We start from the raw sequence: 10,736 nt of genomic DNA, 5'->3' as shown, positions 1-10,736 counted from the left end.
CTGGCTCCATGTACCAGTGTAAGATGGTCAAGTCGCCCCTTGGGTTTCAAATCCTGAGGGCAGAGGACTGAGGAGAAATCATCCGTGTTCTCCACTGCTGACAGACACCCCTGGGCTTAGCAGGGAGCCAGACCCTGCTGGAACACAGGGAGTTTGCTCTGGGACACATGGAATGCTGAGCCCCTGGATCCAGCTGTTTGCACTTCCTTTGGAATACAGCAGCAGCCTGCCCACAGTGCTCTGAGCTGGAGTCAGTCCATGCCTGGGCACAGGCACAGCTACAGGTATTTCAGGAATATCAGCACCAATCACCTACAGCATTTAAAGCCTTTGAAGATTCACTGAGGTCTGAAGGTGTGAGGAGGGAATTTCGGGATCACCATTCCAACTTCGGACCAGAAATCCAATTCAAGTTCCTTTTCGGTCACATCCCACACCTTGTTAGATCTTCCCGTTACAACCCCTCCTTCAAACAGCTCTTTGGTGAACCTGGGAGCCAAAAACTTCCCATAAAACCTCAATCAGCTCTTTGTGTTTGTACTGCAAACTGCCACGGGGTTTGCACAACAGCAAAGGCAAAATTTGGCTGTAATAAACAAGATGTTGTCTTTTAAACAGCCAGAATCCCTCCAGGAAGCTATAAAAACACTCGGTCTCTTTAAATCATCTGTACCACCAGATCATCTCCCAGATCAGCTCTATTAAAGTGTGACCGTATAAAAAATAAATACTGCTTAGAATATTTGTTAGCTAAGAAATATTTGCCTGTGGAGAAAATATTCCAAGTGTAATCCCGTAAATGTGAGATACTAATTTTCTTCACACTTCAGCAGTCTGAGGGAACACAGGGCCTGCCATCCCCTCAGTAACTAATGAAAGGCAAGTTATTTGTGTAGCCTGGGGACTTACAAATAGATTGGATTTTTTTTTTTAAGAAGAAAAGGGAGATTTCTGTTTCTCTGGCTGTTTCATTTTAATTTTTGCAACTTTTGGCAAGAGCACCTTGAGCTGGGGATGACTGACTGTAGTTTGTCTAAAGCTAAATAAATGTGTGCTTTATGACCCTTCTCCAACCACCAGCATTGCATTTTAATGCCAGCATTACCCTTCATCTCAGCAACATCTGAAATTGGGGCTTGCTAACAGCTCCAGAGAAGGAAAAAGAGTGATGGGATGAGTATAAATAGCTTTATTTTCCTGTATACACCTGTCTTGGAGGGACCAGGCACCATGAAAGGAACTGCTTTTTGGGAAACTCAGAATTTATACCCAGGTTCTGGTTCTTTCAGTAGTAGGAGATGACAGAGACAAAACTTTTCGTGCTTGCAGAGCTGTGTCTCCTCAGAAATCCGTAGAACCAAACCCAAAACTCCCTGTGACCCTGAGAACGTGCGTGTTGAGGGCTCTGTAGAAACAGAGAGGCCACAGCACACTCAAACCCACCCCAAACAGTCCTCCCTGCACAGGAAACAGCTCCCAGCCATTCCCACTTCCCCCCACAGCAGGTGGGAGTGGAGGAAAAAGCCACAGTCTCAGACAGAGTTAAAAAGCTTTTGGCCAAGAGATGAACCATGAGCCAAGGTGTGTCAGAGCAGGACATTAGTGACCTCCTGGAGGGTTTAATTCTGTGGGATCAGAGGCCTCAGTGGAAGGACTTGTCCCATGTCCTCAAGAAATTTTCAGCAAAAACAAACGACCTTGTGAAATTGTTTTACACGGGGTGTTGGAGGTTGGTTTGGTAGCAGAAGGTGCTTTGCAGAAGGATGGTCACAACTCCTCTCTAGCCAGTGTTTCCTCCTGCTCTAAGACTTTTCAAACACTGCCTGATGCTTTCTCATGTTCCCTTTTCCAAAACAGGCAGTGGAGAGTCCTTAATCCACTGACCCAACACACACAAATCACTGCACAGTCGTGGCTGTTTAAAAGAAAACACCAGTTCTTACAAGAACATCATTGTATGTCAAACTCCAGTTGCAGTTTTGAAAGAGAGGACATTTATGCAGATCATAGCTTAGCAACAACACCAGTCTCACCACATGCTACCCTCTTTGAAGTTTAAAGCCTTTCCCTCTTGTCCTACAAGGGCATGGAGGGATAGGACAAGGGGAAATGGCTTCAAAATGAAAGGGGGTGGATTTGGATTAGATATTGGGAAGAAATCCTTCCCTGGGAGGGTGGGGAGGCCCTGGCCCAGGTTGCCCAGAGAAGCTGTGGCTGCCCCTGGATCCCTGGAAGTGTCCAAGGCCAGGTTGGACGGGGCTTGGAGCAACCTGGGCTAGTGGAAGGTGTCCCTGCCCATGGCAGGGGGTGGGACTGGATGAGCTTTATGTCCCTTCCAACCCAAACCATTCTATGATTTTCCTCTTGAGAGGCAATGCAGGAGCTTTTATGGCTGCATGTAACCCAGGTAACACTCTGACTGAAATACTGCACCTCTGGCACAGTGGGGTAACCCCATCAGAGGGTGAACAGCCCTCAGTTGTGAACATCTTTGTAATTAGACCTTCTGCTCTGCTCCTGTCACAGAATTAACATGCTCTTTGTAGAAAAAAAAAGACCAGAATTCATATATTCACTAGACCAGCTTGCGGTATTTCCCCTTTCAGTTGTGCCAGGACCAACTTAGCTCAGTCTGTCCGAGTTCAGCAATCACTGGGAAGCTGCAAACAGCCACCACACCAGCGGTCACTGGGGTAGGAAAAGCTTTACACCATGTTCTGCAGCTCTGGCACAGCTATTTATAGCCTCTGTGCAGTGGCTACTGTAAGGATTTGGGATTACATGTGATGTTTATAGTCCTGGATCAAGATAAAGATACACTGGGAGCAGCTGGAAACTGCATTTCCAGTTTGTCTGCGTCCAGTAATTAAAATTCCAGCACATTATCCTTTGTAATTTATGTTCCGGGGTTCTGGAAGGATACTATATATGGACTGTGCTTTGCTGTGATGGTCTCGAGGCACAGGCAGGACAAGCCTCACTGGCAGGACAACTGTTATAGCTGGAAAAATTAGAAAAGCTTTGCTGGTTGTTAGTTGTTGGGGGTTTTTTAACTTTTGCTGCTTCTGCAGAGTTCAGACAAATTTGCACCCAAAAAACTCCCCTCACTGCTCTTATTACTCCAATTACTGCTACTAATAAATCCTGTCCAGGCTGAAGCACCAGAAATAAAGATGTTTCTGTCATTTATTGTCAATCCCACCTCTCCTCTTGTTCCCCAAGAGAAGGAACATCTTTAGCCCAAAGACAACCACCTTCAGGTTGGTATAAGGTCAAGAGGAGAGAGGAGAAACTGTCGTGTTCTCTGTGGCTGCAGTGAGCAGGACAAGGGCTTAAACTGAATAGGGATGATTCCAATTGGAAATCAGGACTGATTTTCTAATTGCAGGAATAGTTAAGCATTGGAATAGCCTGTGTGTGATGACAGATGCCACCATCCATGGAGACCTGCAAGGACAGGGAGCATTTGGGTCAGAAGGGACTTTAAAGATCACTGGAAAATTACTCTAAACATTTCTCCCAGATAATCGTGAATATCTCATTAAAACATTTAACTCATAAAGCTGAGGGAAATCATGGATGTTCTTTTGCACATGCATTGGTTGGGCACTGAAACTCTTTGCAGCAGACAAAGAGGTACCTGTAAGGGAGAAAAGACATGAGGGAACAGCTGGAGCTGTGCCAGGGCAGGGTCAGGTTGGATCTCAGGGAAAGGTTCTTCCCCGAGAGGGTGGTTGGCACTGACCAGGCTCCCCAGGGCAGTGGGCACAGCCCCAAGGCTGCCAGAGCTCCAGGAGGGTTTGGATGATCCTCTCAGGAACAGGATGGGATTGTTGGGATGTCCTGTGCAGGGCCAGGAGTTGGGCTGGATGATCCTTGTGGATCCCTCCCAGCTCAGGATATTCTATGAAGATAAGATCACTCACCTCCACAACCAGACTCAGGAAATCCTCAGAAAAACACCAGTTCTAAAGCAATAATAAATAACGTAAAAGGCAACAAAATAAGTGAGGCTGCTTAGAGTAAACCCGCCAGAAGTTTGAGAAGTTGATTTAATGGGCTGTATTTTAAAGGGCACAGTTTAATCATAGTCATTTTTATGAAGGGAAAAAGCTTTGGTTCACTCCATTTGTTTCTGTCAAATCCACTGTACCTCTCCGTGGTGATGGAATAAATGGTATTTAGTGAAGCTGCTAAAGCAGCCCCGTGTATTGAATTAACCCCACACCGTGCTCAGGAACACGTCAGATCCTGCTCCAGCAGAGCACGTCCCTGAGCCACCTGAACAGCAAATCACTATAGATTTGGGTTTATTTCTTGCCTGCTCCAAAATCCAAAGTGCTCCATAAGAGCACTGGGCTGAGCAGTTGTGTTGTTACCTGAACAGCAGCGCTGATGAGGGGGAAAAGGCACAGCAGAGTGAGGTGACAGCACTGAAATGCTTCCTGCCTCTCTCTGGGTTTTAGTTTATGACACTGAACCTGCTGGACTGGGTCAGGGTTCTCCCCCCATCCTCAGGGAGGGAAAAGACACGACCTTTGGTGCTTGGTTTAGACAGAGCTGATGATCTCAGTGAACATCCAGGTCCACAGAGTTCTGAGATCCCTCAGCTCCCACAGACACGAGTGACAGTGACAGAAACCACCACCTTCTGCAGAATCTCAGCAGGAAAAGGGGAAGTACCCCCTGTCCAAAATCAGCTCCAAGTCAAACCACCATAAAACGGGAAGGGGATATCTCCATCCAGAGTTCAGACACAACAGCTCCTGAATTGGAAGTGGGAATATTTTAAAAGCATTATCCCTGTCTCCAGGAGGATCTTCCAGCTCTGATGTGCTATCCCAAGAGGGCATCACTATCATGAACCACAGCAAAGCTCCAAACCCTTTTTTCATGACATTCCTAAACTGTTTGCTCCACCCTGATTCATTTTAGGAAGCTGATAAGACAGCTGTGAAAATACACCATGGAAAGCACTCTCACATTACAAACCTGCTGGCAGAATTTGCACTATTTTTTTCCCTCCCAAGGGAATAAAGATCGTTGTTTATCCCACTTTTCAGGAGGGCTATGAACCAAAATGTAACCTTCTCCTAATTCCCACCACTGGCATTGCTCAGTAGGTGTGGACTGATAGAACATTTTGGCTCGTGAATCGGCGAAGCAGCTGCCTCTGAAACATGTGTGGGCTACACTGAAGAGTTTTTCTTATTATGAAAGGGGTGTGGGTCCTTCCTTTCATGAAAAGGCTCATCATTGTCACTGTTCTCTTCAGCATCTACTGTCACCACCACTGCACTTGTCATCTGACAGTTCCCTGTCACCAGGAGGTAGCTCTGGGTCTGCAGAGCTCGGGGTCTCACCCCACTGCAGCACTGGGAACACTTAAAGCCAGGGTTTTTTCCGGAATTGTGTATCCTAAAGGCAGGAAAACAACCAAGCTGCAGTTTGCTGGGCCTGTTAACACTGTTCTGTTTGTGCACCTTCCCCACAGCTCTGGTGCTGCACTGAAACACCCTCCCCATGCTCCTGGTGCTGCTGGCAGTGCCATCGTGCTGGGGGTGCCCGGGGTTCAGTGACAGATCCCTCTGCTGCAGACATTGGCACCCTGGGATGTGGCACAGGAATCCCAGAACCTCCTGAGTTGGAAGGGACCCACAAGGATCATCCAGTCCAACCCCTGGCCCTGCACAGGCCACCCCAACAATCCCACCCTGTTCCTGAGAGTGTTGTCCAAACGCTCCCTGAGCCCTGGCAGCCTTGGGGCTGTGCCCACTGCCCTGGGAATCTGAATCTTCAGGACAAGCGACACCATGGACATCCTGGAGCTGAATTTACAATGTGGAAAATGATGCTTTGATGCTAAAGCTCCTTTTGAAGCGTTTCTTCACTTCCACCCATCCCAGCTGGCTGTGAGCACTCACTATCCCAACCCTTGCCCCTCTCACCTCTATTCCTGCCCGGATACTTCACAGCAGCCCACGCTCCCGAGTCATTCCTTCCTCTTGGTGCAGATGTGATGCCTGCAGCCTGGCCCTGCAGCTGGGAAACAACGTTTGGAAACGGACTTACAACTTAACCAGGAACCCTGGAGAGCTACAGATTGTTTCTGCTGCCACCAGACTCCCTGCGTGCTTCTGGCAAAGGATCCAGGAATATCTCCCACTTATCTGCACTGAAACGCATCCTGGGATGGGCAGGATGGGAAGGGCTCTCTGTCACAGCACTAAGGCCCTTCCACTACTATTTTAGCCAGAAGCAGAGTGAGAGAAATGTTTGCCTGAAGTACATGTATCCCTCAGGATGCCAAAAAATATGGAATGTTGCTTTCTGAATCACAGAATCACAGAACATCCTGAATTGGAAGGGATCCACAAGGATCATCCAGTCCAACTCCTGGCCCTGCACAGGACACCCCAACAATCCCACCCTGTGCCTGAGAGCATTGTCCAAACGCTCCCTGAGCTCCCATCAAGGTCTGATCCCTGTGTCATCTTGCAGGGATCCTGAAAATTTGGGGAAGAGATGCACTAGGGGTGCTCCGCTGCTTTATCCCTAGGAAGGATTTCCATGTGTAAGTCTCTCTGGGAATGCTGCTGCTTTCCTCAGCGTCCCATCCCAGCTGCTTCTGAAGTCCACAGAGAGCTGTGAGGGAGTGGAAGCAGTGACAGTATGGCTCGTGCCTCTCAGGAGCCTTTCTGGAGGTTCCTTCCTTCCAAAGGAGTGATGTGCCAGACCAAACCACCCAGTACACAACCAGTGACTGCCTGGCACTCCAGAAGGAGTTGAAGCCTGAAGAATTCAGGCCACCCTTGGAGCCCTTCAGCTCATGCCTGGAGCTTTCTCATGCCGTTTTTCCATCATGAATATCTGTTGTGTAACAGCAGATGCTTTGCAGTTAATTTTTTTTTTTTTAAGGTAAGTCATATTTGAACGGAATCAAAAATAAGCAGGAGCTAAAATATCTGCAGTGCTGGGGCTGTGCCAAACACCCACAGATTCTGTACCCTGTACTCAAGCCTTGTCAAGTAGCTCAGCACATCTTTATTCTAATCATTTACTTTCATTTCATGCCTAACAGAGAATTGTCCTGATTACTCAAGCAAAGCACAGCAAGAAAAGCAGAGAAAACATTTGGTCAGCTTTGGGTTCCTGATGCTGCTGGTGGAGCTTGAGCTTCCACAGCCCCTTAGAGTGAAAGATTTTGGGGTGTGTGCAATGATCACGCAGCTCCTGACACTTCTTCCACTAAATCTTTTCACTCAGTGATCAGATAAGTCCAAGAAGAGAGGCAGCAAGAGCTGCTGAAGGTTACAGAATGACTTGAGCAGCTGAGAAAGGCCAGGGGGTTGTAACTCTTTGGGCAATGGAATTCCAGACAGGGCTTTGAGTCTTCAACCATTTACTGTCCCCACCCTGACCATGGACATCCTGGGGGGGACAGCTCTGCATCCCTGCACAGACTGTTTGGTTATGTGATAAAATCAGAGATTCATGGAATTTCTAAGGTTGGAAAAGACCTTTAAGCTCATCAAGTCCAACCATCAATTCAGCATCACCACCATACCATGTGCTCAAGTGCCACATTCACTTGTTTTTGAACACTTCCAGGGATGGTGGCTCCACCACTGCCCTGGGCAGTCCATTCAAATGTTTTACAACCCCTTCCATGAAAATATTTTCTCTAGTAACTAATCTAAACCTCCCCTGGCACAGCTTGATGCTGTTTCCTCTTGTTGTGTCAAAGGCAAAGGCGCTCAGCCTGCATTATGAATCTGAGCTTTATAGAACACTCATCTCACACACCCAGAGGAGCACAGAGGGAGATGGGCAGGCAGAGTCCCAGGGACCTAGTGAGGGGAACAGTGCCCCCAGCCCTGTCCTGCTCCCTGGCCACACCTGGAAAAGGAGCTGCAGCATCCTCGGCTGTTGGGTGAGGGGATTTGGAGACCCCACCACCAGCATCAGGTCCCTGCAGCCTTCTGCTCATGTTCCCAGGGGACCAGCATCACCATGGGAACATTCCTGAAGTCGTTAGAAAGAGTTCAAAAATCACTGTGCTAATGAGAATGGGCACAGAGTGTGAGGAGACTCTGTCTAATGAAATCAGGTCTTCAGGAAACTTAATCATTAACAGAAGCCTGCGTGTTGTGAAGAGCTGAAGGGACTACTTCATTCCTGTCATCCAAACTGAGGGATCCACCAGTACTCCCTGGGCCATTTTCAGCATGTAAAAACCAAACTGAACCAAAAACCCACATGGCTCCAGCACAATGCTGTGACCAAGGATGGTCACTGCACCTACAACGAGGGTTGCTAAAAGGGATGTTGAGAAGGCATTAAAAGTAAGTCCTCTGGCAGAACCAGGGGAAAAAAAAGATGGCAAAATAAAAAAAAAGGTGGCAAAACCCTCCTAAAAGCCCCCAAGCAATGACAACAGCACCCTCCAGCTCTCAGCACAGCCATAGCCCTGCTGTTGTAGCAGCAGGACCTGGTGCAGCTGAATCTCTTTATGCCCCTTGGAGCTTCCTAATAATCTCTCTGCTGCAGCAAACCACTCTAAACTAGTGAAAATATCAAAATGCAATACATTCCTCCACTGCCTTTAATGCACTGTGGCATCAGTTCTTGTGCCCAAAGCAGCAGCTGAAGGGGAGAGACTGAACTCGGGTTTGCTCCTCTCCTGACCAAGGGCACACAGAAAATGCTGCCCTGGAGGAGGCTCTGCAAGTGGAGCTGCTCTTTGTATCCGCTCCAGTTTGGAATTCAGAATGTTTCTATCCTCAGTCACCATGGCAGAAGGTCATAATACTTTTTCCAGCTCTCCTTCTGGAGCAAGGATCCCACTCAGCAGCAACAGCCCCTCGCAGGGAACACCAGTCAACTTCTTGCTGGGGTTCATAGCTTTTTTAAATTTGTGCTGTTGGATAATTCTTTCTGTTTAAAATTTTAGGAGCAAGTTGAAGGAGACAGACATTGATCTTTTTACAAGAAAGACTTTTAAGAAAGAATTAACCAGCTAGTGGAGGCAGTACATCCCCAAGGATGGCAGCAGCAGAGAGCAGAGGAGCCAACATTTTCAGAAGTGTTCTGTATTTACCTCTTCTCCTGATGTCAACACAGTGGGCAGAGTTTTTTCCCCAGGGCTAAGAATGAGTCTTGAGAATGCAGGTAGGAGACCAGGGGGGTCCAGAGCTCTGTAAGGATGAGCTAACACACACACACACTCCACAGGTTTATAAAAACTGACTGCATGCACAAAGTATATAAACAGTTTGCCTTGATTTTCAAGCCCATATGGCACCTGGACACTTCTCCCAGAGGTGTAGAAACACTCATGCAAGGGCATTCTGGGCTCTCAGATTTAGCAGGAAGCTTTCAAGTAGAGCCTGAATACTAAGAGTCACTGTAAAGGGCATGAGGAACAATAGCACAGAGGCAGCAAAGTTGGGCAAAGCATGAAACACAGTAAAAGTGAGTTTTAAGGACACAGAGATGGAAACAATCCAAGGGAACAATTCTTTCTCTACCAAGTAACCTCCTTGTATGCAAAATGAAAAGAATACATCTTTTCTTTGCCACTTGCAGAACAAAGACACTTGCCTTGACCAGGTAATGTGGGAAGAGAGAATAATCATAATTTTTTTCATCTGGAGCTCAAACAGACCAGAAACACCCCAAGAGGTTTGTCCCAGTCAGAGTCAGGAGAAAGGCAGTAAAACAACTAACCCAGCCTGTTTTTCCTATAGATTCACTTTCCTCACTCCCCAGGCTACAGAATCCTGGAATGGTTTGGGTTGTAATGCTCACTTTTACAAGGGATGGGGATCATTCCCATTCCTGCTCAGTGATATCCAGCATCCAGGTCTCTGGGAGAGGAAAGGAGAGCTGTCCTGGTTGTCCCCACGAGCACCCATAATTAGGATGCCCAGGGAATGCTGACTGCACCAAAACAAAGAACTCCAGGATAACGTGCCCGGCTCAAAGGTGGAGTTTGGAACCAAGGGAAAGGCGAGAGCAAGGCAAAGTCAAACAGGAAATTTATAAACTCCTGGTGTCAGGGAAATCCTGAGGATTCCTGTGCTGCTGAGGACAGGCCCGGCCACCAACAAAGGTCACCCTGAGCTGGTCAAGGTGAGCCCTTATATCCAAAGAGCTGGAATTAGAACCCCACTGTAACACTAATGCCCTGCTGTGGGCAGTGCCTGAAGCTCCTCTCTCCCACCTCTTGGGCTGTCCTACCCCCAGCAGCCACTTCCACATGTTCTAATATCCAGTTAATGATTGACTCGTTAAGTGTTCCTGAGGCCACGTTGTTAATAAACCCTCAAAGGAGTGCGACCTGGGAGGCAAAAGTAACCTTGGAGTCCAACTTTTGGAGCAATAACTTCAGGGGTTGTGTCCTGAAAAAGGTTTGGGTGCAGTAGATGAAAGGTTAAATCAAAGGTGAGAACAATTAACTTGGGGGGGAAAAAAATCACCGAATGAAATCGTTCAAGAGCTTAAAGGTAAGGTGGTCCTGAAAGGAAGAAGCCTGAAATAGTGCTTAAGAATTCAGATTTGAGCAGGAACTAGAATATTCCTGCAGGGAATAGGCTGTGATTTCAGTGTGTTCTGGTAGAATGTTGTGTCTGCTGCACATGGGTAATAAATAGAGGCTCCCGGTAGCTTGGTGGGATGATTTGATCAAGGCTGGATTTATTAGAATAGGAAAAGTATGCAAATGTAAAGAACAC

The 10,736-nt window shown here is 47.4% G+C and overlaps 1 long non-coding RNA gene across 3 annotated transcripts; it reads right to left on the bottom strand.

Annotated features, from left to right (window-relative positions):
• Window positions 1–1,213: 1,213 nt before the first annotated feature.
• Window positions 1,214–8,744, bottom strand: LOC113976786. Of its 3 annotated transcripts, none has more exons than XR_003537166.1 (5): window positions 8,591–8,744; window positions 5,949–6,042; window positions 3,927–3,968; window positions 1,698–1,915; window positions 1,214–1,405 (listed from the first exon to the last, which is right to left on the bottom strand). It is a non-coding gene; the product is annotated as an uncharacterized LOC113976786 (long non-coding RNA). The 3 variants fall into 3 exon arrangements; XR_003537167.1 differs by lacking the exons at window positions 1,214–1,405; window positions 1,698–1,915 and adding exons at window positions 3,188–3,447; window positions 3,506–3,640; XR_003537165.1 differs by lacking the exon at window positions 1,214–1,405 and having other exon boundaries at window positions 1,630–1,915.
• Between the last annotated feature and the right edge of the window lie 1,992 nt (window positions 8,745–10,736).

The sequence above is a fragment of the Neopelma chrysocephalum genome, unplaced genomic scaffold (assembly GCF_003984885.1).
Source record: "Neopelma chrysocephalum unplaced genomic scaffold, ASM398488v2 Primary Assembly neopelma1_182, whole genome shotgun sequence".
Taxonomy (NCBI): Eukaryota; Metazoa; Chordata; class Aves; order Passeriformes; family Pipridae; genus Neopelma; species Neopelma chrysocephalum.
The sequence above is the reverse complement of the archived record's forward strand: the minus strand, read 5'-3'. Positions and strand labels throughout refer to the sequence as shown.